General features: G+C 41.3%; 1 pseudogene; it reads left to right on the forward strand.

The window, feature by feature from the left end:
- The first annotated feature begins 22,008 nt into the window (after positions 1–22,008).
- LOC142892601 (uncharacterized) lies at positions 22,009–26,449 on the forward strand (annotated as a pseudogene).
- The last annotated feature ends 985 nt before the right edge of the window (positions 26,450–27,434 follow it).

Raw genomic sequence — 27,434 nt, forward strand, 5'->3', positions numbered from 1 at the left:
AATAATAATAATAATAATAATAATAATAATAATAATAATAATAATAATAAAAACAAACAAACAATTCAGTTGTGTTTAAAAAAGGTGGTTGAATAAAAGTTTGAATTTGAATTCAGTGCTCGTGTGTTCTTTATTAAAAGTCTGTCATTAAGTAATAGTATAAAACATCCAGCGCTGCAATTAAAATGTTTTAAATTTTTTTGATAATTATCGATATCGATCAATATGACTTTTTTTTATATCGATATGCTTTTTTTCTATATCGTCCAGCCCTAGGACTGTCCTATACATAATAGATCAGCTCCAAAAGTTGTTACTGGTGAGCCTTGACTGTGTGAATTGGAGATTTCTGTATCAAGTTCTTGGGAAACTAGGGTTCCAAGAAAAGTTAATACAGTGTATTCAAGGTCTCTACCAAGAACCTACGGCAAGGGGGAGGGTCTGGCGGAGGTGGAGACAATTCTGATGGTGGGTATAAAGGAAAATGGGAGGAGGGGGGGGTTGCCTGACAACGCCACCTGGGGAGTTGCACCCTAGGAAATAAACTATAATAAAATTCCTCGGGCTACACAGGTTCGTTACGCTTTGAAATTTAAGGGGACGAGATGGACTTCCAATCAGTCAGCTTTTTTAACAGGTAGGCAGACTCAAGAAGACATTAGACGGGTCCTATACATAATAGATCAGATCCAAAAGCAGGGCCTGCGAGCTGTTACTGGTGAGCCTTGGCTGTGTGAATTGGAGATTTCTGTATCAAGTTCTTGGGAAACTGGGGTTCCAAGAAAAGTTAATACAGTGTATTCAAGGTCTCTACCAAGAACCTACGGCAAGGATAAAGATTAATGGTACTCGTCAAGGATGTTGCCTATGCGCTACATTGTTTGCTATGTTCATTGAGCCGCTGGCACAAATGATCAGACAAAGTAACAATCTAAAAGGAATACATATAGGAGAGCAGGGACATCTAACAGGGCTTTTTGCTGATGATATTATTTTGGTTCTCCAAGACCCGGACAGAACCTTACCTCATTTCATGTTGATAATAGAAACCTATGGTAAATACACAGGCAACAAGTTAAACATAGCAAACACTCAAATTCTCACGCTGAATTATCATCCAGGCCGAGAAATTAGAGGAAAATATAAAATCAAATGATATTCCAAGGTTATCAAATATTTGGGTGTGCTATTGGCAAAAGATCTTTTGAAAAGGTTTGAAATCAATTAAAATGCTATTATCAATAATATTAAGACAGATTTGTGAAGATGGTCAGCCTTTAATATGGATTTTGAGACACAAATTGAAGTGATAAAAATGAATGTACTACCGAGACTGCTGTACCTTTTCCAATCCATCCCACATTTGATTCCAGAATAACAATTCAGACACTGGGACAAACTCACTGGCATTAGTAGGAGACATAAGAACTAAATCAGCTCAACAAAGCCAAAATTACATCTCTCTCTCTCTCTGAATGTGCTTGATTTGACATGTACGGTAGCCGGCTTTTTAAATGTTAATATCGCCTACGATCACCTGAATTTAATCGTGGCCGCCAATATCGTGATCGTGATTAAAATTCGATTAATTGTGCAGCCCTACATCAAACTACTAATGTGGCCTTCTCTTGATCCCAGATTTGAACCAGGAACCACAGACTGAATACAGACGATGGTGGGATAGGAGTATAACTGCAGTATGCACACTCGTTCACAAGGGGGTTTTAAAAAGTTTTGGAGAGTTGAAAAAGGAATTTGGACGAGGAAACAAAGATTTCTTTCGATACATGCAATTAAGAGATTACTATGATAAAAGAATCAAACCAACATCATCTGGAGAGGGCAATATAGTGATAGATATTCTGATCGAAGCCTGTAAAAAGATGAAGAGAAAAATCATTTCTAAAATCTATCAGGGCCTTCAGAAACAGAACAGCAACAAACGCAGGATACATCAAAGCCAAATGGCAGAAAGAACTAAGCATGGAAATATCAGAGGAAGGTTGGCGTTCCATGTGGGATGCACAGCATTTATCCACAAGTTCAAAGAAGTGGTGAACAATTGGTTGGAAAAATTTGATCGGTTTCTTCATATAAAAAGTAAGGGTGTCAACGCAGCTTTATCGCCGACAATTTTTTTTATCGCGCGATTAACGCACACGGTGCTTTTTGAACCTTTGGCCGCTCCGTAGATTGTGGAAACGGGAAATGAATTGACTCACAGCACACAGTCACACGCTTGCAGCCGGCTTGTAAGCACAACAAAAAAAAGAAAAAGACACTGAGCGTAGATGAGCAATAGGAAGGACTAACATGGATAAGGCGTCAATTGTAAATGGAAAGTTCCACTTCAAAACCCTGCCAGATGGCAGTCTTGACAGGACAAAAGTGATATGCATTTACTGTAAAGCTGTATTTAGTTTCCACCGGAGTACAAGCAGTCTTACGTTTCACTTGTCTGCAAAGCATACAGCTGATGCGGAGAGCCCTCCGCCCCCTTCTGAGGTAAAGCAAACCACGTTGGATGGTGTGGCACGGAGACCACTGGCTGCGTCCACCACACGCCAACTTTCAACAGCGGGGGCTAAATGGGTGTGGCTACGGCTTGCAGGCCAATTAATGTGGTGGAGGACGAGGGTCTGCGCGATATCATATATATTATACTGACTATGGATGAATATGACACTGACTGGATGATTATGGCACTGACTGTGGATTACTATGGATGCTGAACAGCTGTTATAGGCTATACTGCCTAACTGCACTATATCAGTTGAGTCCTGTACTGTATTGCACTGCCCCCTGTTTAATGCACACTTTATTTATTGTTTTGATTTAATTTAATTTATTTTGTGCATCACAGTTTGATGCAATGCATAAGTGTCATCCTTTTGTCTTAATGGCTGCTGAAAAAAGGGGATGAATAGTTCAAGTTGGAGTTGAAAAGTAAAATATAGAAATTTTGGTAGTACTAGTAATCATTACTTTGTAATGTTACAGTTATGCCCATCTGTTATCTTTGTTGGGCTTGACTTTATGATTATTTTTCTTACCCTGTGCATCTTTTGTTTTGTTAGTAGTACTTGTCATTGCTCCAACACGAATAAACATGTTGCATCCCACTAGATGGCGCATTTGCCTTATTTACAAGCACCACGGTCATCGGAGCTGATTGCTGACAATCTCAGCAGCGTGCGTCTACTAAGGTCTACTAAGATTCCACAATCTATTACACCTCGTGAGCAAAACAGGCTACAGGTAAAATTAAACATCTTCAGTTGAGCAACTCAGGCAAGTTAAACTGATTTAAAAACAAACAAACACTATAATACTAGGAAAAGAATCCTCTATATGTCAATAAATACAACAGATTGAGTATTCATCAAAAAAAATGCTTACTTTAAATAAGAAAATCCAACAAACCAACAAGTGCAACACTAAAAAGCAAACCAACAATCAAAATAATGCTTAATTGCCTTAGTTTCGTCCCACACTTATCAGCTTAGCTACTAAGAATAACACACATTATTCACCTGGAAAGAAGGAGCTTCTGAGGAACGTGTTGGTCCTGGAGCTTCCTGGTCAGGATGTTCGGGAGATCCCTCTGGCTCAATGTCTGGAGCGCCAACATATTTTAGAATTGCTCCTGCAGAGACAAAGCTCATTAGATCATCTAGCAAAACAGATCAGAAGCGCATTTTCCTATTTTATTATTACAGTGATGTTGCAGTAATATAGGAAAATTAAAAATTCATTTGTTTTTAAATTAAACATTATGGTTGCAGTGTCCCTTTAAAGCTTTTACCCAATTACAAAACTGTCATTTTTAAGAGTTTTTGGCATTACTTTACACACTGTACTAGTTAAAGTAATAAAAACTAAGATAAATGACCCACTGCCACAACAGTCTAAAATAGTCAACACCATGCCAAATAAAGTATTTCCATAAAATATTTCTTTGAATTCTAAAACAGTAGCACATTTCTAATGAAGGGCCTACAAAATACAAACTAAGCTTAGTAAATTCATCCTAAGTTAAGGCTAAAATAACATTAAGAGTCAAATATGTGAGAGACAACTTCCACTGAACAATAAATAACAGGGGACTGACTACAACAACAACATGCCCTCCCTCCCGCCCTCCCTGTTAGAATGTGAATAAACGGGTGTGGAGTCAATCAGTCATTCCCATGGCAGGATAGGCCAACATGGCAGGATATGGTCAACTTTCATAAAACAAACAAAAACGCTGATTCATGACAAACAAATATTAGCCAGCCAGCTAACATTTATCCGACGCTAGCTAGCTGGCTAACAGGACAAATAAACAAACTGGGGGGGGGGACAACAGCGTTTCACCTCCACCTCTCCAGCCCACATCACAAACAAATAACTTACCTTTCCCCTTTGCAAGTTTTTCTTGATCAGTTTTCTTTTCCTTCCGTTTTTCCGCACCGCTGGGATAACTCCTTTTTGATGCCATTATGGTGTCTGTTTGTTTTTAATCCTCTTGCTAACGGGAACGAAGGGTAGCTGTCAATCATTCACGTCATACCTGTGCATCGCCGGCCCGCTACGTCACAACCTGCGTGACAGTGCGGCAAGCCCCCAGAGTCCAAGATGGCGTCCCATTGCTTTCAATGAAGTTGCTCACCCAGCGCATGGCTCCCAAAAACTTTTTGACTTCCGCATTGATGGGATAATAGAGCATGCGCAGTTGTGTCAGTGTGGAGACCATCACTGACAGACGTGCGCGCTCACGGACCGTACAAAATTCAACATGGAAATCAATGTATTTTTTCCGGAATAACTGACGATTGTTGTTTGGAAATTTTAGAAATAATAATGATGATGATGATGATGATTATCATTATTATTATTATTATTATTATTATTATTATTATTATTATTATTATTATTATTATTATTATATTAATAAAATAGTATTATTATAATAATATACTATTATTTGTGTATTAAACAAGTGAGCAATGTGCCACTGAATAATAAATGATAATTCTTTGAAGCAACTCTCTTTGGAAAGCAGACAAAGTAATGAAATGATTGGTCTATTTATTTCATCAGAACTAAAAAAAATTTAAAATAAAAACTCAACGATCTTGAAAGTTCCTCCCTGAAAGTTCCTCCCTTTCTCTTGCACTTGTCGATGTGTGTAGCTAACACAAATTTGCAAATATTTTGTCGTCCTCGTGGAATTAAACAGCACACCATGTTAATTTATCAGCGAGTGCTCTCTCTTTTCATGCAATTCATCACGCTTAACATGTAATGCTGAATCATGAAAGCTATGGAGCAAAAAATAATAATTACATAAACCACGAGTGAAATAAAATGTGTCATTCATTCAATAAAGATTTCATTCATTCATCTTCTATACCCGCTTATTCCTATTCAGGGTCACGGGGGTCTGCTGGAGCCTATCCAAGCTGTCTTAGGGCGAAGGCAGGGTGACACCCTGGACAAGTCGCCAGTTCATCGCAGGGCCACATAGAGACAAACAACCATTCACACTCACATGCACACCTACGGACAATTTAGAATGTTCAATTGACCTCACGTGCATGTTTTTGGAGTGTGGGAAGAAGCCCGAGAACCCGGAGAGAACCCACGCAGACACAGGGAAAACATGGACACTCCACACAGAAAGGTCCCAGGTCCAGGCCCCGGAATCGAACCCACGACCTTCTTGCTGTGAGGCGGCAGCGCTAACCACTGCACCACCGACTATTTTATTGCTTAGTTGAAAATGCCATTTTATTTCATTTAACAAAGCATATCATTATTTCATCATGCATTTAATTGTTTTGTGGTCCTGTGTTTTAGTGCTTCATAATTGTATTCTGTTGTCAAATTTGCCCATCAAAGTCAGATTAGTAATCCTGTACATCAGTTTAAGGAAAACCAATTCTAGGTAATGGATTGCAGATCTTGTAGTGACCTGTTACAATGGAAAGAAATGTATACATAATAAGTACGTCTGTGTGCCCGATATTTTAGCTAACACTAAACTTTCTGCACAACTGTCTGCATTGTGCTTTTTCTTCGGCCACAGAGAACAGAAACATCTGTAGTTCTTTGTTCACCCATGGTACAGTTTCATAAGCTTTTGAGTTTTTAATACGTGTTAATGTAAAAATCCACACGCGAGGCATTTGAAAATGGCGGTTTTGGTCTTTCGTGAAAGACTGCCTTTGGCCAATCAGTGTCCTGAACGTTGCTACGTCACCCTTATGGTCTCAGCTCTGCTCGCTTCGAACCCCAACGAGGCAGGTACCAAAATCCTAACCCCTGGGAACGTGACAATTGTTTTTTCCAATTGAAGTTTTCGTTATTTTGTTCGTTTTCGTTAACTATTATAACCGTGGTCAGGACCTCCAGTGAGAAGATCCACTGGAGGACATTTAGAGCAAACAGTCAGACAACAGCAGCTGAAAAATGGAGTTTGGATGCTTTCAGCTTCAAGTCGTGGACAGAAAATGATGCTCACACTGTCACACTGATGTTTTCTTCTCCAACCTTCTCTCAGCTCCAGAGGTTGGTGGTCTGCAGGAGCTTCTACAGCAGCAGAAGATCAGTCTGGAGAGGAGATGTGAACGTGTGACTGAAGGTGAAGAAGCAGGAAGTCAAACTCTCCTCAACAGCATCTACACTGAGCTCTACATCACTGAGGGACTGAGTGAGGAGGTCAACAGAGAGCATGAGGTCAAACAGCTGGAGACCAAGAAGACCAAGGAGATCCTCCACGACCGTCCAATCAGGTGCAGCCAGATCTTTGAAGCCTCACCTGAGCAGCAGGGACTCAGGGAGTCAGAGTGGTGCTGACCAGGTCTCTGGGCTGGACTGGGAAGCCTTGGGGTCCCACTGGAGGAGCTGGAGGAGGTGACTGGGTCCAGGGAAGTCTGGGGGTCTCTGCTGAGGCTGCTGCCCCCGAGACCTGACTCCGGATACGGCAGTAGAAGATGGATGGATGGATGGATGGATGGATGGATGGATGGATGCCAGGTGATAGAACATTTAAAAAAAAAACAGACTCTGCATTATAACTTCTATTACACTCTAAAAAACTCACTCCAATATAACTGCACTCGTCCTTCTCTCACATTACATTGGATCACAATGACCAAACAACACAACAAAGACAATGATCCAACTGTACTGCCACATCCAGACTCAGTGTAGGTCTGTAGGCCTCTTGGACCTTCATGTGAACCACTGCGTGTTGACTGGAGGTGAAACATGACTGACTGCTGTCCTCCTACCTGGACAATGCAATCTCACTTTCATTCTGCTGCAGATGGCCATTTTCATTTTACACCGTCCAAATTTACAGCTCAGGGCACTGGGACGAATTCCAAATTGTGTGCAGATACAGGCCTACACTTCAAATAATTATGAGAAAAATCCAACGTAAAGAGAGCACTTCCATTAGGAAATAGTCAACATGAAATTTCGTCTTCTACTGACACCTGCTGGTCAAACTGAATAGTTGCAAATATTGTGAACAAGTTGTCATCTAATTCTAATCCTAAACAATATGGCCATTCCAAGTGAAGTATTAAGACAATTAATCAGGTTTGTACTGCTTGATTGAACACATTCATCCCATTCCAGTGCACTAAAACCCACTTCCCTTCAGGACCGTGTCAGCGAAGCCAAAACTTCCTTCCACAATACTATTCCATCACAAACATGGATGTAAAAAATAAAAAGGGACGAAAAATGAAACTTCAGGAACACCAACCATTGCAATACAAGCAGAACTGGGCCGAAGTTTTATATTATGTACACCATAATACAGCCTTCTGGTGGACAAGCCATACTATTTAATCCGTGTCTTCCTATGGCACTTCCGTGGGTAGAAACTCGTCGTAGAGGTCACGTGCTGGGTGCTCGTCACCCCACCAACCACCTCGGGGAAGGTCTAACAGGAGAAGCTTGCTGGCGGAAATGATGCACGACAAGTGGATGTGACACTAATGAGTGCGATGGATGAGGTAGAGCAATGCTCCAGAACCCGATTCAGACTACTCTCCCTCCACTTTTTTTGTTTTGTATGAGCGTTTAAAAAAAACAACATAATGATAATCGAATAAGCTTTAGTTTATTAATCAGAATTAAAACAAGTAGGTTTTGCCCTTACAAGGTTGTAGATTTGTTATAGATGAGTTCCTTTGTTGTAGTTTGGCGCTTGAAAAACTATATATGGGATGTACCATGACCTGAGGGATTTCCTCATCCCATCCCAGCTTGGTTCTGATGCTGAATGTGAATGTATCTTGCTGTACATCCCACTGAGCTCCAAGGGCCCTCTCCATAGGGAGCTGGTCTCTGTCAAGGTTAAGTGTTTTTACCTCTTTAGCTCTCTGCTCTTCAGGAATGGCGGCCAGCACCGAGCGATGATTGCTCACCCACTTATTGAGCTTAAATCCACCTCTACCGCACAGGTCTGTTAGCTGCTGGTACAGATGTATTGCTTGTTCCACCGTGCTGACGGCCTTTAGACAATCATCCACGTAGAAATTTTGACCAACAGTGTTTATAACCTCGGCTGGGAAGTCATGCTGATTGTCGTCGAATGAAGCACAGCTTGGGGATGACACTGCCCCAAAGATGTGGACCAGCATCCTGTGCTCTTGTAGGTCCTTTGTAATGTCCCCATCTGGCCACCAGAGGAAGCGTAAGAAGTTTTCATCCTGGTTGGAAACTCTTACTTGATGAAACGTTCCCTCAATGTCAGTCATGAATGCTACAGGGCCTTGGCGAAAACGAAGCAGCACACCTAGCAGTGTACTTGTCAAATTGGGACCCTGCAGGAGCTCTTTATTTAATGATGTTCACTCACTTTCAATCTCACAGCCACTAAAAAACCTGATTGTGATTGAGAGGTCCTCAGCAGCCAATCACTGTTGGGAGTCCAGCCTTCAAACACTCCTCCTGAATCCACAGTCACATCTGTGAGCATCTGGAACTTTGGCCCTGATCCTCCACACCACACAACTTGGGATGACAGCGCCACCTGCCTGTATCCTTTCAGCAGCCAGTCCATGCTCTGACCCGTTTCCACTGTGGCCTGTTGTGTCATCTGGACCGGAGTCTGGATCATCAGTGTCCAGGTTCATGGAATCTGTCAGAGTGCCGCCGTCCTGTGATGTAATGATAGAGAATCACTCTATTTATACTAATGTGCAGAACCACTAGAGTGTCATTTCTTCACTGCTGTCAGCAACAAGCATTTGGTGTCACACTGGTGTACAACACTTATGGGCTAATTAATAAGAAATGACATATTTATGAATCACCCGCAATGCCCAGATTGTTGCTGCTTATCTGCTGATATGAGCCGTCAACTGTTGCAATATAGAACCACTGGCAGGAAATTACAATTAGTGTAGAGTGTATTATAATTTAAAAGTTTACTTATGGTAGTTCTTTAAAGAATTTAGCACTCCCAAGCCTCATTAATTTTTCACTGCAGTTGGCAGTTTCAACAAAAAACATTTTATTAATCAGTAAATGAAATAAACAAAACAACTTAACCGGTGGGCAGCAAAGGCTTCAGGGTGGGCCCAGGCCAAAATAATAAACCAAACTCCAACTAGCTCGCCTTAAGAACTAACTAAAGAAAGAAAGAGAACCCAAATACAGAAAGGCTAACCTCCCTACATACTTATTAAACAGGAGAAAAGAGGGGACAAAGAAAATGGCAGCCCACCCCTACGGCTGTGTGCTCTAACACCATTTCAGAAGTGACTAACTGCAGAGTTGGGAGCGGAGGAGGGATGACCGTCAGGCTGGCTCGACTGCTCCTCCTTCTCAGCCGTGGCGCGTCCAATCAGCAGCCGACATCCAGGACCGCACCTGCAAGGCGTCATCCACTCTCTCACACACACACACACACACACACACACACACACACACACACACACACACACACACACACAAAAGTAAGCTACTAGACCCACCTGTGGGTCATATCACCCCCTCCCTTAAGAACTAAACCCTATTAACATACCGACAAACAAAACTAAACAAGAAAAACAGCTCAGTTCCCCCAAAATAAGAATTCCGCAGCTAGTCCACATCGTAATGCATCTGCCAACACATTATCAACCCCCCTTCCTGTGGCAAATCTGGAGATTGAAGTCTTGCAGGGGCAGAGACCACCGCATCTACGAGGGCATTATAGTCTGTAAAAACCTGACCCCAAATTAACATCAAGATGAGCACTGTCAGAAGGAGAGCCAAAGCTTCTTTCTTAACTTCCCAATAATGACTCTGTGTGCGTGCTGCTTAGTTGTGGCATGTCCCTCTACTTCTATGCTATTCTACAGCGGGGGTGGTCAGAAAACAATAGTGGGTGGCTCTCAATTAATTTAACAATATCATGACGGGCTGATGCAGGCAAATGGGACAAAAACGAGCTTAAGTTATTCATAATTTCAGAGTTTCCCAGGCGCGCCGAAGGAACACCGATTTTTTTTTTTTTTTTCAATGAGCCCTCCCTCCGCCAATGGGCACGGAGGGGGCGGAGGCTCAGGCGACACATTTTTCCGAGCGACGTAACGCCCGATTCACACTGGACGCGGAAGCGCCACGAAGCGCCGCCGAGCGCTTCCATTAGGCGCCCACGTTAATCAATGTGGTAGTTGCGCGGCTCGCGGCATGCATTTGTTGTTTCGGCGTCTGCTCTATTCCGTGCGCGAGCCGCGAGCGATCCTCGTCAATAGTACAGGAAGTCGCTCAATAAAAACGAGAAAATCCGGTGAATTTTCAAAATAAACTAATTTCAAAAATAAAAACCGAATGATAAATTCGATCATATATCATATTTGTATGTTATATTTGTCAGTACATTGTATCAGAGTGCGAGAGAGATTAAACACACACACACACACACACACACACACACACACACACACAGAGGAAGACTTGATCAAAATACGTCTGTTTGAGCCTAGAGATGCCGGTCAATGATCATTATGAAAGAGGTCTTGTCTTGAGATGGACACCTGAGTGCGTTTCTATTTATTTACACACACACACACACACACACACACACACACACACACACACAGACACACACACAAAAGTAAGCTACGGAGCAGGCTGGCTACGGGGCGAGGGGGGGCGATGATGAAAATTATTTTTTTTATCTAATTTTTTTTAAAGAAAAAAAAAAGAAGCTCAAGTTGGAGTGAAAAAAAGACTGCAGCTGAGCAGAAGCGCTTGTCGACCGTCGCGGAGCTGTTCGCGTCTGGTGTGAACCAGTTGGAGCCTCGCTCGCGAAATTCGTCGGCGCTCCGCTTCCATTGAAATGAATGGCACGAGCCGCGCGCCTGTTCGCGTCTGGTCTGAACCACTACATTCAGTGCCTTTACATGGCACTAGAGAAAATCGAATTATTGCCTTAGTCCGATTATGATCGGAGAACTCACGTGCGTGTAAACACCTTACTCCGATTATGATTGGAGTTTGAGAACTCCGATTGGAATCGGAGAACCCCGACTGAGACACCCAGATAATGCGATTGGAATTCAAATTTCTCTGCCATGTATACGCCTTAATCGGACTATTAACTGGACAATGCGAGTGCGCATACGCCACGCCTCGCTCTCGCGACTCATGACCGCACAACTACGTCGTCTAACAAAACAGACGGCGCGAAACAACCTGGCAAACGCGAATAAGAATGTTGACATTTGGAGAGAGGATGAGACCGGGGCGATGCTTTCTCTTCTAAAAGAGATGGACATATTAAAATAACGCGCAACGGAGACCTTTTTAAAAAGGGTAGCGCAGCAAATGCAGGGCTCCAGCTTTGCGCACCCCTGAACAAATACGTATTCCTTCGTATTTATATTTCTACCTTTTCGTTCACATTTTTTATAAGTTAGAAGAATTTTAACTTTGTAAATAAAAGCACAGCAAAGACATGTTTTCCTGATTTGTTTTTATTTTGGTAATTTCGCTGTTATTCTGCTGGAAATGGCGTGCAGCGGCACCAGCTTCCTCCACGGTCGGCACTTTAATGAGCATGTGTATAACTGAAGACACCGTTCCTTTGCAAAACCTGTACACAAACTCTCCCACCAGTCTGCGCAGAACCCGAATCCAACAAGAACGAGATTTTGGGGTCCGTAGCGACGGCACAAAGCGTAGCATCGAAGTGTTGTTGTAGCCCTCCAACAGCAAACAACGTTCTTGTCTGCCTTTTAAAATAACCAGGAGCACAAGAAATAGGATACACCTTATCTGCAAAGCAAGTAACACGTACATTATGAACTATCGTTCCATATCACAATAGATTTAATATGTCAACCGAAAGCAGCTGACTCTATATATATATATATATATATGTATATATATATATATATATTAACCTCTTTCATTGAACTCCAAAACATACATGGTCAAAATCCATATTATTAGTATGTTGTTGTTTTTTTTAAATGCTCATACAAAACCAAAAAAAGAGCGTGACATTCACTTGTAGTTTATTATTTTCGCCAGCAAGCTTCTCATGTTCCAACTGACTACATTAACCCATATTTTCCATATACTCACATGAATCAGTTGGTCTGCAGATCCCCTTACAAGGGCCCCGAGGAGTGACGCACAACCAGCACGTGACCTCTACGATGAGCTTCCACCCACGGAAGTACCATAGGAAGACACGGCTTAAATAGTATGGCTGGTCCACCAGAAGGCTGTATTATGGTGTACATAATATAAAACTTCGGCCCAGTTCTGCTTGTATTGCAATGGTTGGTGTTCCTGAAGTTTCATTTTTCGTCCCTTTTTATTTTTTACATCCATGTTTGTGATGAAATAGTATTGTGAATCGCGAGCTCGCATTGCATGCTGGGAAACAGCGTCACTCAAGGAAGTTTTGGCTTCGTTTACACGGTCCTGAAGGGAAGTGGGTTTTAGTGCACTAGAATGGGATGAATGTGTTCAATCAAGCAGTACAAACCTGATTAATTGTCTTAATACTTGACTTCGAATGGCCATATTGTTTAGGATTAGAATTAGATGACAACTTGTTCACAATATTTGCAACTATTCAATTTGACCAGCAGGTGTCAGTAGAAGACGAAATTTCATGTTGACTATTTCCTAATGGAAGTGCTCTCTTTACGTTGGATTTTTCTCATAATTATTTGAAGTGTAGGCCTGTAGTTGATGAGGAATCACGGTGTGCTAACGCTACTCAAACAGCTTAGATGAAAAAAGGGAGTGTGATTTGGGTTTGTGGTACATTATGACAATCTTGGACTTGCAAGACTGAGGCGATGGTTCAATTCCCATCAATGTGTATTATATATGTTATTTAGCTCATCTATTCTACATTTTAAATAGATCACATTTGACATCTGACCCACTGAACACTTACTATTGAACATATTTTTAAACTATGGGCTATTTAGTCTTGTTTTAGGATATAATATAATTCATTGCACAAACTGTCAAGTATAGAGCTATAGTCTACTACAATCAGTCGTGCCAAAAAAGAGACATTGTCTTTATTTTTCATTTTTATTTTATTGCGTCAGCATTGAACCATACAAGCATGTAGTGTTGTCCAACAAGAATGCATGGCGAATCAAATCCCAAACAACCTATTAAACAATGAACACGTTTCCATTGCACTTCATTTTATTGAGCACTAGATGACCTCCTCGAGCACTGTGTCATTGAAGCCTCGAGTAATGAACCATTTTTTGAAACAAGTGTCGAAGCTTCAACAAAGCCTCGATCGGCCATCACTACCTACGGCTGCGTGCTCTAACACCATTTCAGAAGTGACTAACTGCAGAGTTGGGAGCGGAGGAGGGACGACCGTCAGGCTGGCTCGACTGCTCCTCCTTCTCAGCCGTGGCGCGTCCAATCAGCAGCCGACATCCAGGACCGCACCTGCAAGGCGTCGTCCACTGTCAGACACACACACACACACACACACACACACACACACACACACACAGACACAAAGATAGAGGCACCTAGACCCACCCGTGGGTCATAACACTCCGTGTGGATCTTTTCACTCTGGCATTGAAAGGGGGTGCTAGCGCTAGCCGTTTGCTAAGCTATGTACAGACAGCACCACCGCTTGCCGAACCACATAGTCACACCGTTTATATACAACAACTCGTCATCAATATCTCTAAAGTAGAAGTCAAGAACTTTTTTCAAAAACGATAACTAACTCAAACTTTTTTGTGTGTTTATAAAAACAAACTAAAACAAACTTAAATTGAAGTCATATTTCACTTCGTTTACGTCTGTCAAATGAATATTTGCCCAGGAAAATCTTTTAGTTTTACGCAGCAGCACCTAAATGCACCTCGCGTTCTGTGACGTCACCCCTCTTTCACAGCAGTATGTTGACGAGCGGCTCGCGGCGGGAAAGTCCGATATGCCACTTTTTCCCAATACGACGAAGAGAGTGACAAAAGCCAATGTCTTGTGGTGGAAAGACACAAAATATGTGGCTTGCTTCTAGAAAGGGAAAAACCCCGACAAACCTCCATTTAAGAAGCTCACACAAGCAGTAGTGAACATTTTTATTGAGACTGGGAAGTAGACACGACAGTTTGACTCAAATATCCTGTGGCGATGAGAGTGGTTATGGCTATCTGATAAAGCAAGATTTAATATTGGGAATTTAACAAAATGAAAAGGAACCGACAACGCCACCCTGGGAATTTCACCCAGGGAGTTCTACTAAACACAAAAGTAATAATTAGGCACACAGGTAAGTTCTACGAGGAAGGAGTAGGAGACGTGGTTCAGAATGTTTAAAATAAGAAACCAACTTTTATTCAACATTTAAAAATAAAAGGAACAAACAGACCAACACTTAAAACGGAGCTACTGAGCTCCTTATTCTTGGTGTAGAAACTGAGGCTTACCGATGAGGGGGCCAAACGGGGGAGGAACCAAAGAAAACAAGGAACACCCCACTCACACGTGACACACCTGCAAAGAAAGTGAAGTGCAAAAAAAAAGAAGAAAACAACCACAATCCCGGGTCACAGTACTCGAAGGGGCCCACCACCCGGGACACCGCCACCACCAGCAGCTCTCAGCGACTACAAAAGAAAAGATAAACAGTTGGTTACTAAAAGTTCCCTAAAATCTGTCACATGTACTGAAATACACACACACACACACACACACACACACACACACACACACACACGCACGCACGCACGCACGCACGCACGCACGCCTGCTGTCTGAGGGTCAGCGGTGGCGACGTAAGTGTGGCAACAGAAAGGAGCAGTGTGGGGGAGGGGAAGATGATGATGTTGACGAGTTTACAGAATGCAAGGGGGTTATTGTTAAGGGGTAAGGATATGGACGACAACGCCACCTCAAGTTGTTTGTTGAGGAAATAAAATAATGAAAAGCACACAGGTTTCGTGTACAAATGAGCTGAGACGTGGTTTGCAAAAAAAACAGACAAGGCTTTATTATAATTGAAGGAAATGCATCTAGACAGGAATTTACGGTTTAGTTACGAATTTAAATGAACTAAAACTCAGAAAAAGGAAAACAAATTTATAAGTAAACTACCAATACCAAAAAGACACAGGGGGGGAGGGGGAAGCACCGTTCAACACAAACAATGTACGAACAAGGAGGGAGACTTAAACCATAAATATCAAAGCAAATGAGCGAATCAACTTCAACATCAAACTCAAAAAAAAGGGAAAGGATCTTCAAAATAAAGGAGGCCAACGATTCAAATAAGGGGGGAGAAACGGGTCAAACAAAAGCAGGACAGGCTGACACCACACGGGGAGGGGGGTGGGGGGGGGCAACAGAAAGAAGACGACTCACGGGATGTGATGATGGTGTTCAGGGCTGAGGCCACCTAGATATAGCGGAGCAGGTTGGATGGGGACGGAAGCCCAAGGGAGTCACCCCAATCACACGTGCACATCCCAGTGGGCAGTCAAAATTGGGTGGCGACGACACAGCAAACTAAAACCAAAAAAAGAGGGATACCACCACCCGTCAACTGTACCAACCATTGTCAGAACTTATGGAGCAATTGTATTTTATTATACAGTAAAAATGCGATACAAGGTCGTTTTTGCCCGTTTGAAAAGCTAAAAAACAACAACTTTGAGGCTTAATATCTCCAAAATGCTACAGTAAAAATCTTTGAAAATAACTGAGGATGTAGTCATGGTGTTCCTCAGGTCAACTGTACAAATCATTGTCAGAACCTATGGATCAATTTGATGTTATTGAACAGTAAAAATTGAAACAAAACAAAAAAAATCAGAGAGAGAGAGAGAGAGAGATACTTAATTTTAAAACCGGAAGTTAACGCGCTTGCCATTGAACTAAGCGCTGACTTTCTCAGTGGACTCTCGCAGTAAGTACGGCAACACGGGCGCAATGAAAATGTAGAAGCGGCTGGCTTGACTGCGCTAGGACGAACGGCGGCTCACTTGACCGCAGTAACAACAACTACAACAACATGCCCTCCCTCCCTGTTAGAATGTGAATAAACGGGTGTGGAGTCAATCAGTCATTCCCATGGCAGGATAGGCCAACATGGCAGGATATGGTCAACTTTCATAAAACAAACAAAAACGCTGATTCATGATGAACAAATATTAGCCAGCCAGCTAACATTTATCCAACGCTAGCTAGCTAGCTGGCTAGCAGGACAAATAAACAAAATTGGGGGGACAACAGCGTTTCCCCTCCACCTCTCCAGCCCACATCACAAACAAATAACTTACCTTTCCCCTTTGCAAGTTTTTCTTGCAAGGTTTTCTTTTCCTTCCGTTTTTGCGCACCGCTGGGATAACTCCTTTTTGATGCCATTATGGTGTCTGTTTGTTTTTAATCCTCTCGCTAACGGGAACGAATGGTAGCTGTCAATCATTCACATCATACCTGTCGGCGTCGCCGGCCCGCTATGTCACAACCTGCGTGACAGTGCGGCAAGCCCCCAGAGTCCAAGATGGCGTCCCATTCCTTTCAATGAAGTTGCTCACCCAGCGCATGGCTCCCAAAATGTTTTTGACTTCCACATTGTTGGGATAATAGAGCATGCGCAGTTGTGTCAGTGTGGAGACCGTCACTGACAGACGTGCGCGCTCATGAACCGTACAAAATTCCACGTGGAAATGAATGTATTTTTTACGGAACAACTGACGATTGTTGTTTCGAAATTTTATAAATAATAATGAGGATGATGATGATGATGATGATGATTATTATTATTATTATTATTATTATTATTATTAATAATAATAATAATAATAATAATAATAATAATAATAATAATATAATAATAATATACTATTATTTGTGTATTAAACAAGTGAGCAATGAACTGAATAATAAATGATAATTCTTTGAAGCAACTCTCTATGGACCATAACAGCACTGCCACACATATTTTTTAATTAATAACCTCTTTGGAAAGCAGACAAAGTAATGAAATGATTGGTCTATTTATTTCATCAGAACTAAAAAATAAGAAATAAAAACTGAACGATCTTGAAAGTTCCTCCCTTTCTCTTGCACCTGTCGACCGGTCAACTTTTGGCTTATCTGCAGTGGCCGAGAAAATGCTGACCTGTGCTGCAATTAACTGTGTCACCCGATCAACAGGCAAAGGGTGCAAAGGACCCACGTTACTTCGGTTAGAATGATTCATGAAATGACTGTAAGGCACTTTTATGCCGCTGACGTTTTTACGTACGTACGTCCGTGTGTGTGTAGCTAACACAAATTTGCAAATATTTTGTCGTCCTCATGGAATTAAACAGCACACCATGTTAATTTATCAGCGAGTGCTCTCTCTTTTCATGCAATTCATCACGCTTAACATGTAATGCTGAATCATGAAAGCCATGGAGCAAAAAATAATAATTACATAAACCACGAGTGAAATAAAATGTGTCATTCATTCAATAAAGATTTCATTCATTCATCTTCTATACCCGCTTATTCCTATTCAGGGTCCCAGCTATCCCAGCTGTCTTAGGGCGAAGGCAGGGTGACACCCTGGACAAGTCGCCAGTTCATCGCAGGGCCACAGAGAGTCAAACAACCATTCACACTCACATGCACACCTACGGACAATTTAGAATGTTCAATTGACCTCACGTGCATGTTTTTGGAGTGTGGGAGGAAGCCGGAGAACCCGGACAGAACCCACGCAGACACAGGGAGAACATGCAAACTCCACACAGAAAGGTCCCAGACCCGGGCCCCGGAATCGAACCCACAAGCTTCTTGCTGTGAGTGTCGCCCCCAACCATTTTTAGTTTCTTCAAATCAGGTAAGAGCATGTCTACCAAACAAAAGGTAAGTGAGACAGGTGTCAGAGATCTTGGAAAAAGACAGTTTTCTAGTGATTCAGGAGCCATGCGACAGCCATATTGTGTCTAATGGAGATGTAGAGGTCACAAATGATGTAGAGATCACCAATGATGAAGAGGTCACAAATGATGAAGAGGTCAGAGCAACAATGAAGGGATTGACTGTTCAGTTAACATGTTCAATGTTAAAATATTCACATGAAAAAAACCTGAAAATCGTTACGGCAGACGTAAAAATGTTTTTGTAAGAAAGTGTTGAAAGTTATCTTGAAATCATTTATGAGGATACTCATTATAATATTGATGAAGTGTTATTTCATGTTTTGTTGGCTGTTTCAAGGGTTTATTTAGTTTGTTGTGACACAATCTAAGGTTCAATTTGTAAAGAAATAAAAGTTCTTGTGAAAAAAGATAGTGGTCAAAGTGATTGATATTTGTGTTTGTGTTTTTTGTAGTCTTGTCTGGATTTGTCCTGTTCGTTTCTGGTCTGTGTTTGTGTTCCCACTCTTGGCCTTCACCTTGTCGTGGTGAGTGGGCTTTTAACTAAGACAGGCCAATTATATATATTGTGTGAAGCCAGCAAAACAGTCATTATTATGAGAATTACAACTGAAGCACACTAAATAATACACCATAAATCACATTTTGCTTTTCTGTTATTAATCTAATGTGTGTTATGTCAAGCCTCCACAGTGGCGTGCTGCAGTCAGGATGAGACGAACAAGGTGAATGGATGGACGGATTGATGGGCCCAGCGAGCCTCCACCATCCACAGACAAGCCAGTCCCATTTTCCACCCAGAAGGATGTCTCTTCCATCTATCTTTGCCTGCCAGGGAAATGCAACCAAACATAGTAATTACAGATGGTGTTGTCTCTGTTAAAGTGACACATGAAAAAAACAAAAACAAAAAACAAAATATGTTTTGTGATTCATGTTCATGACAATAACAATCAAACAGATTTTCTTCATTCTTCCAATGAGTTTCGCAAACAAACATGGAATTTTCCCTGGATCATACTAATACGTTTGTATATTATATAAAGGAAATTATAAAAGTCATTAACACATTTGTGGTGGTTTTATATTTAAGGAGATAGTCAAACGTAAACACGTCCAGTGTTATACTGTAGAATGGACATGTAAATGATTACAACTTTCTTGACTACTCTGCTTGTACACAAGTAAACGGGGTCCTGTTTTTCAGTCAATAAATACTGTTCAGAACCGAAATGATGAGTATGTCATCTGTGAAAGAGTAAAAAGCATGTTGGAGGCCAGATTTAGCACTTGGCCTACCACCTTAGCACAGTAGTACAGGAAATTAGTCATACAAACAATGGACATTGTCATACGCAATGCCCATACAATGACACTGTCCCCTTAATACTATGCTTTAGAGCAGGGGTGTCCAAACTACGGCCCACGTGCCAACTCCGGCCCGCAGTCCATTTTTAATTGGCCCGCAACAAATGTTATAAATAGAATAGAATATGGCCCGCACTCCAACTTTTGACTGAGTGTATTGCACTTCTTCAGTTTAACACCAGGGGGAGCTGCTCAACACTGAGTGCAATGCAGTTCCCACTTTAAGTGAGTAAAAAATATATTCCACAGTACCCGTGTGTTAATAAGCATGCATGTGCAGGTACTCACGTGTAAGACAGTCAAATCCACATCCTGAAGTGTTTTCTCTAACAATGGAAGTTCTTCAAAGACAGGGGTTACAACTGTATCAATCTCACCTATTGTAATTAACTTACATGATTTACATGTCGCGGGAAAGGAACCCCCGAGGGCCAAAAGGTATCTCCTTGTGTTTGTTGGATTTGCATTCAGGGACTGTCTCTGCCTTTTGTTTAGAACTTTCCTTTGAAATGTTGTGAGTGTCAGTGCGAGAGGTATGAAGGTCTTGGTGATCTATTGTTGCTGTGGAAAATTACCCCTGATGACCAAAAGGTTCCCGAGTAGGAAGAGTAGATTTGATTTGAATCTTTTAAATATGCATTTTAGCAGTGTCTCTGTTCTGGGAGGATATTTAAGGGAAGGAACAAGAATCTGAAGGGCTTCTTTCTTCTCTCTCCTTTTCTGGGACCCACTCTCTCTCTCTCTCTCTCTCTTTTTCACTCTCTCTCTCTCTCTCTCTCTCTCTCTCTCTTCTTCTTCTTCTTTTTCTTTGACTTCTTGATTTTTTCTACCATCATTTTTACACAACCGGTCTGTTACATTTTTGCTGCATGTTTACTCTGGACATCGCAATAAACTGGTATGTTATCCATTCCCCTTCAATATTAACTTGTTGAGACTTTTGTTTCTATGTGGAGAGCAATCTGACATCAGATATTGATTTAGTCTTCAGTTATATGGTAAATTCATTTGAGTAATGCTTGTACTCTTTACCTCTGAGTTGAATAGAAAAGATTGAGTGTCATGTTTTTCTAACTATTGAGTTGGAAGATATAAACCTCTGAACATCTCAACCTAGATGTCTGGGCTGTTCTTCTATGTTAAGAAGGTCACTGAGTGCTTTGTCTATATCTGCCATCACTGAACTAAGATAGGGATTAATCAGAATCCCAAAGACCTTAGTTATATGGTAAGTTTCACTGGACATTATTCAAACCCTTAACCTCTGAGTTGGTCAGATAAGATTGGGTATCATGTTCAATAACCTCTGAATACTCCAACCCAGACATCAGGCTATTCTTCCATGTTTAATGAACAAACTGAATAGTTTTGTTAATTTATAGAAGCCATCCCTGAACTGAAGACTAATGTCAGATCACGAGAAGTTTATTATTATTGAGTCTATATTCTTAATTGTTAATCAAGTCTTTCTCTCAATCAATGTATAAAAGTAAAGTTATTATTATCAAATGGAGTCAGATTAAATTAATTATTATGTATTTTACTTTGAAATCCTCACCTTGACACCGGAACGACGGAATACGTATTGGGGAGATATTACTATTTGTGTCTAGATATTTCCTCCCCTACAGTTTGGTGACCCCGACGTGATCTCGCGATCGCATTAAGCAGGAAGGCGAGAGAAGTCAATTCCGGTACGTTTAAGTAATGAGGTTTGAATTCCTGTGTGTATACCTACAGTTTCTGTGGTAAGTACAAATTTACGGCAGTTATAAAGACTGAGGGAAAGTTTGAACACACATCATATATAGACACATAATATAGAACGGATCGACATATCCATTGTGAGATCGGAGATCGTAGAAATCCGATTGGGGGAAAAGTTTCATTTCGCAACTCACTAGGACAGGAGTGTGTAGGCATAGATGAGCAGATCATGGACATGGCTGGTTTACGTTTATACAAAACGTTAATTCGTCTGCGCGATCTCGGCGTTGATTTAGAATGGGATAACAGTGAAATTCTTCACTGGTATTCCACAAAGGGAGTTGCACTAAAATCTAAAGGCAAATTTCACGATCTCCCTATCGCAATTGTTTATTTACTCCGGCGCAACGACTCAAAAACCATAACAGAAGGTCGCCGCACTTTAGAGAACATCCGAGATTTTGAAACATTACGCTCCGAAGAAACGAAAAAATTACGCGCACAAATTGATGCATTTGATTATGAAAAAATAAATTTGGCGAGACAAATCGAAACAATGGAGACTGAAACTAAACAGCTTAAACAAAAGCTGAACTTAGACAAACGCTACACTTCCCAACTGGAAGACTACTGTGGCGATGCTGGCTTTCCAGTTGCAGCTATAAAACAGGCTGTTATTAGCTCCAAATGTGTTGAGAATTATGATCAAGACGACAGTGAAGATGAGGATATTACCCTCATCACCGGGTGCCCTGTAACTCAGGTCGACACCGACAATGAAATTCTGACAACCTCCGCAGTTTTCGCAACAGCAGAAAGCCCGCTCTATCCGTCCCTCAGCCGGCGCACCTCTCACTCGAAGCAAAACAAACAAAACCGAATGAAAACTCGTCTCAAAACAGACACAATTCCAAGAAAATCCGTCAATGTTTCAGTCGTCAAAACAGTTACAGATGCGAACAATGGTGTAACCACCATTACCAGAGCATTGTCTTGTGAAGAAACTTCAAAACATCGTGAGGTTATCGGCATCATGCCCCGCCGCGGCCCGTTCCAGAGTTACTGGGACAAACTAATGCTCCAAGCATTAGTTTACAATCTAGAGCCCCGCGATGTGTGGCAGATAGTTTTGCTTACAGTTCCAGAAGAGTTACACTCTAAAATTCCTCAAGAATTGAGAACTGGAACAATCCTTGAAAGACAGCCCGGTGAAACTAACGACGACATTTATAATAGAATAAAAGAAGTTTTGCTTCAGATGAGAGGACCACCAAAGGCCGAGTGGCATAGAATCCTTGATCTTAAACAATCAAGTAGAGAAACATTTGAGACTTTTGCAGAGCGTATGTGGGTGATTTTTAGAGAATACAGTGGGATAGAAGAATGCGATCGTAACCACGAAATTCTCTTACAGATGCTACGCAATAATGCTGGACCACTTGTTCAGAATGCGTTGGCTCTGGGTGGAGACCCACCTCAGAATACATTCAACGCACTCGTTGAATGGGCCACAAAAATAGAGCAGCGATCAAAATTTCTAAAGCCATGCCCTGTAGCGGCAACTCAATGGGTAGCCGAGAGAGACAATAATGTCATTATCTGTGACTATTGTCATCGATCTGGCCATAAACTTGAACGTTGTTTCAAACTGAATGGTGAATTCAGGAAAACAACTCATAAATCTATGCGAAACCATTCAAGAACTTCTCAAACCAGACAGACAACGGCGATTAGTTCTCAAACAGACATCCTCGATGATCTAGAACGAATGAATGACGAAAAATAGGGATGCGTGGCCTCCATTGGGAGCATTGTTTCCAGCAGCAACCGTATAATAGTAAAATCTAATCTTGGAGGCCGATTAGTCGACATATTAATTGACACCGGTGCTGCTTGCTCCTGCACGAATATCCCGTTACCTCTGACAGACGAGACCATTCAAATCAAAGGGATAGATGACACACTAATGACAGCGACCCTTACTAAACCAGTCCGACTTGATTTGGGTGCAATAGTGCTAACTGAGCCGTTCTGGTATTTACCAGGAAACAGCGAGGGTACTGTTTTGGGCATGGACATAATGGAAAAGCATGGCTTTATTATTCACTGTTTGGAAAAACAAATTGAGATTGCTCCAGAGAAAACGAACAAGAAACAATCGCTCAGAAACCATGCAAGCATTATGTCCATCACCACCTCTGATCAAGAATTCCAAGCGTGTCAAAACTCCATGTCTGTGATCAAAACCCGAGCAAATGTGCAGAAAAACCTAGATGTACATGAACCAAACAACATTGTTGACCAGTCAGCCAAGCAGGCAGCAATACGTCGCACAGATTTGACATTGGAAATGTCTGATACATCAGCTACAAGAGCCATCCAGACTACACCTATTGACTTAAAACAACAATTCTGGTGGCCAGCAATGGCTGGAGATGTTGACGGTTGGTGTGTTTCTTGCCTTGTGTGTGCTAACTTTAACCCAGGAAAACCTGGCTGCACTAGACTGTGCAGGCCTAATCCACCCAAAGACCCGTGGGGAGCACTGCAGATAGATTTCGTTGGTCCACTTCCCAGTGCCAAAGGGGGGTACCGCTCTTGCCACGTCATAATTGACAAATTCACTTGCAACAACACTGCAAGAACATTGGCACAGGCTTTAGCGAACCAAATCATCTCTCTGTTTGGAGCACAGCTTCAAATCGAATCAGTCAAGAGCAGCCATTTCGCAGGTTTTCTTTTTCCATTCCAGGAACTCCAGATGCCAAGAAAGCATCCAGAACAACCTGTATCCAGCTGGGTCAACGAGACCTACTTACCCATAGTTTTAACTGTGGGAGATGGGTATGGAAATATTCTATGGGGCCATACACACCTCACATTACACTTCTTTCAAAACAGTCAGTCAAATGGTCCCCCGGATTAGAACCGGAACAAAATTTTGTAACAACAAAATTTGCTGTAGTGAGGGAACCACCCATCTCCCCACTCTCAATATAACAGATAATATACAAATTTCCACGACCTTACAACTTAGTGTCAACACCAAGACACACCTCACTCCAAAATTTGGCTCTATTTAATTAATGTTTTAAAAGCCGAACCATGGACTAGATCCTAAAAAGTGTTATAACACGAAGGATCTAGAGCAAAAATTACATTTAGCTGCATGCATACAGCTCCACATAATTTTTAGACACATAGTTCATACAGATTTACTATTTAACCAAACTTGCTCCGCAGAAGACCAACACAAAACTTGAATTAAATCTGAGACATGTTCATTTAACTGTTAGCCTTTTCCTTTTCAATTCGACCGGATTTATTGAACGTGACATAGCTTGCAGAACATTCGCAAAAGATTTACTTACAACTACTAGACAAAAGATTCTGTTTACATAAGACTCTCACACATGCCTTAAATGATTTGATTAATGCTCTGAATTTACATCGATGGTTCATGTCCAAAAAGAATGAAAGATGTTAATTATTCAGAATTACTTTTTATTTTCATTGTACTTTTATTGTACTTTATTAATGTCTACCAATAATTAATGTATTGGTTGTATTGGGTTCTTTGTCACTTTCCCACTTATTCACCCAGAACAGGTTTTTCCAAATTCCATCACCATATAAATCAGGTAATAAAATGGGACCGCATCATGGGGTATATGACAGTAAGAGACACTGAGACCTGGTTCATTTCTCGCACATGTTGTCATGAAATTCCCAGTTGTATCATCTGTACTTGTAACACTTTAAAGCCTTTCACATGGATACGCAGACACCATCCAGGTGTCACACACACAGTGGTGCGTCGCCCGTGAAATGAACTCTTTTTCTTTTGAGCGATTGACCTGTTTTTGCCCGGAGGTCACTGAAAACTTTTCTATGGGTCAAATCTACATCTTGGGCAGAATACCATTGAACCTGGACATCTCTCCCTGGTGGGAGGACATCTTCTACGTGGAAAGCACCCAAGCTCCAACAGACACCATGGACTGTGCTAAAGAGATGATTCTTAACACAGGTTATCATCTCACTGAAGCCCAGGTGCAGGCCAGTTAGCTAAGAGGACAGTGAAAACCTTGTCCAGTCCATCCACGCTTGGCTCAATATGCAAACACTTGAGTCACACACTTTGCCCTGGTACTCAGCCCCCTGCAACTACCAGATTTACAAAGACTGAGATGATACTACTATGGATGTGGGGAAGGACTGTCAATTCTCAACTTGACCCCTATCGTTTCATTCTGTGTTCATTTTTACTTTTGATGTTTGTTTTTTCCAGATGGCTCTCAGGGGCCAAAAGGGGGAAACTGTAAGACAGTCAAATCCACATCCTGAAGTGTTTTCTCTAACAATGGAAGTTCTTCAAAGACAGGGGTTACAACTGTATCAATCTCACCTATTGTAATTAACTTACATGATTTACATGTCGCGGGAAAGGAACCCCCGAGGGCCAAAAGGTATCTCCTTGTGTTTGTTGGATTTGCATTCAGGGACTGTCTCTGCCTTTTGTTTAGAACTTTCCTTTGAAATGTTGTGAGTGTCAGTGCGAGAGGTATGAAGGTCTTGGTGATCTATTGTTGCTGTGGAAAATTACCCCTGATGACCAAAAGGTTCCCGAGTAGGAAGAGTAGATTTGATTTGAATCTTTTAAATATGCATTTTAGCAGTGTCTCTGTTCTGGGAGGATATTTAAGGGAAGGAACAAGAATCTGAAGTCTCTTCTTTCTTCTCTCTCCTTTTCTGGGACCCCCTCTCTCTCTCTCTCTCTCTCTCTCTCTCTCTCTCTCTCTCTCTCTCTCTCTCTCTCTCTCTCTCTCTCTCTCTCTCTCTCTCTCTCTCTCTCTCTCTCTCTCTCTCTCTCTCTCTCTCTCTCTCTCTCTCTCTCTCCTTTTTCTTTGACTTCTTGATTTTTTCTACCATCATTTTTACACAACCGGTCTGTTACATTTTTGCTGCATTTTTACTCTGGACATCGCAATAAACTGGTATGTTATCCATTCCCCTTCAATATTAACTTGTTGAGACTTTTGTTTCTATGTGGAGAGCAATCTGACATCAGATATTGATTTAGTCTTCAGTTATATGGTAAATTCATTTGAGTAATGCTTGTACTCTTTACCTCTGAGTTGAATAGAAAAGATTGAGTGTCATGTTTTTCTAACTATTGAGTTGGAAGATATAAACCTCTGAATAGCTCAACCTAGATGTCTGGGCTGTTCTTCTATGTTAAGAAGGTCACTGAATGCTTTGTCTATATCTGCCATCACTGAACTAAGATAGGGATTAATCAGAATCCCAAAGACCTTAGTTATACGGTAAGTTTCACTGGACATTATTCAAACCCTTAACCTCTGAGTTGGTCAGATAAGATTGGGTATCATGTTCAATAACCTCTGAATACTCCAACCCAGACATCAGGCTATTCTTCCATGTTTAATGAATTGTTAATTTATAGAAGCCATCCCTGAACTGAAGACTAATGTCAGATCACGAGAAGTTTATTATTATTGAGTCTATATTCTTAATTGTTAATCAAGTCTTTCTCTCAATCAATGTATAAAAGTAAAGTTATTATTATTAAATGGAGTCAGATTAAATTAATTATTATGTATTTTACTTTGAAATCCTCACCTTGACACCGGAACGACGGAATACGTATTGGGGAGATATTACTATTTGTGTCTAGATATTTCCTCCCCTACATACCCACAGCGGAGGTGGAGAGCTGCTGACGTCACTTTCCTGCGCCGCGCGCTTACTTTGAGATTGCGATTTCGTTTTCGAGTTGTGGTAACTCTTGTGCAGGGCAGGACCATGAAAATTAAAAAGCAATGCCCTCAGTTTTCTTTTTGATTGTGTCATAAAAGGTGCGACACGAATAAGAAAATGAAAATGCATATAGGAATATTTATTAATGATTTTAATTATGAGTCAAATAATGCAGCTTCGTTCTTAAAATGAAAAAGCATT

Source organism: Nelusetta ayraudi, unplaced genomic scaffold, assembly GCF_046127955.1.
Source record: "Nelusetta ayraudi isolate G7.1 ecotype Tasmania unplaced genomic scaffold, CSIRO-AGI_Nayr_v1 ptg000038l, whole genome shotgun sequence".
Taxonomy (NCBI): domain Eukaryota; kingdom Metazoa; phylum Chordata; class Actinopteri; order Tetraodontiformes; family Monacanthidae; genus Nelusetta; species Nelusetta ayraudi.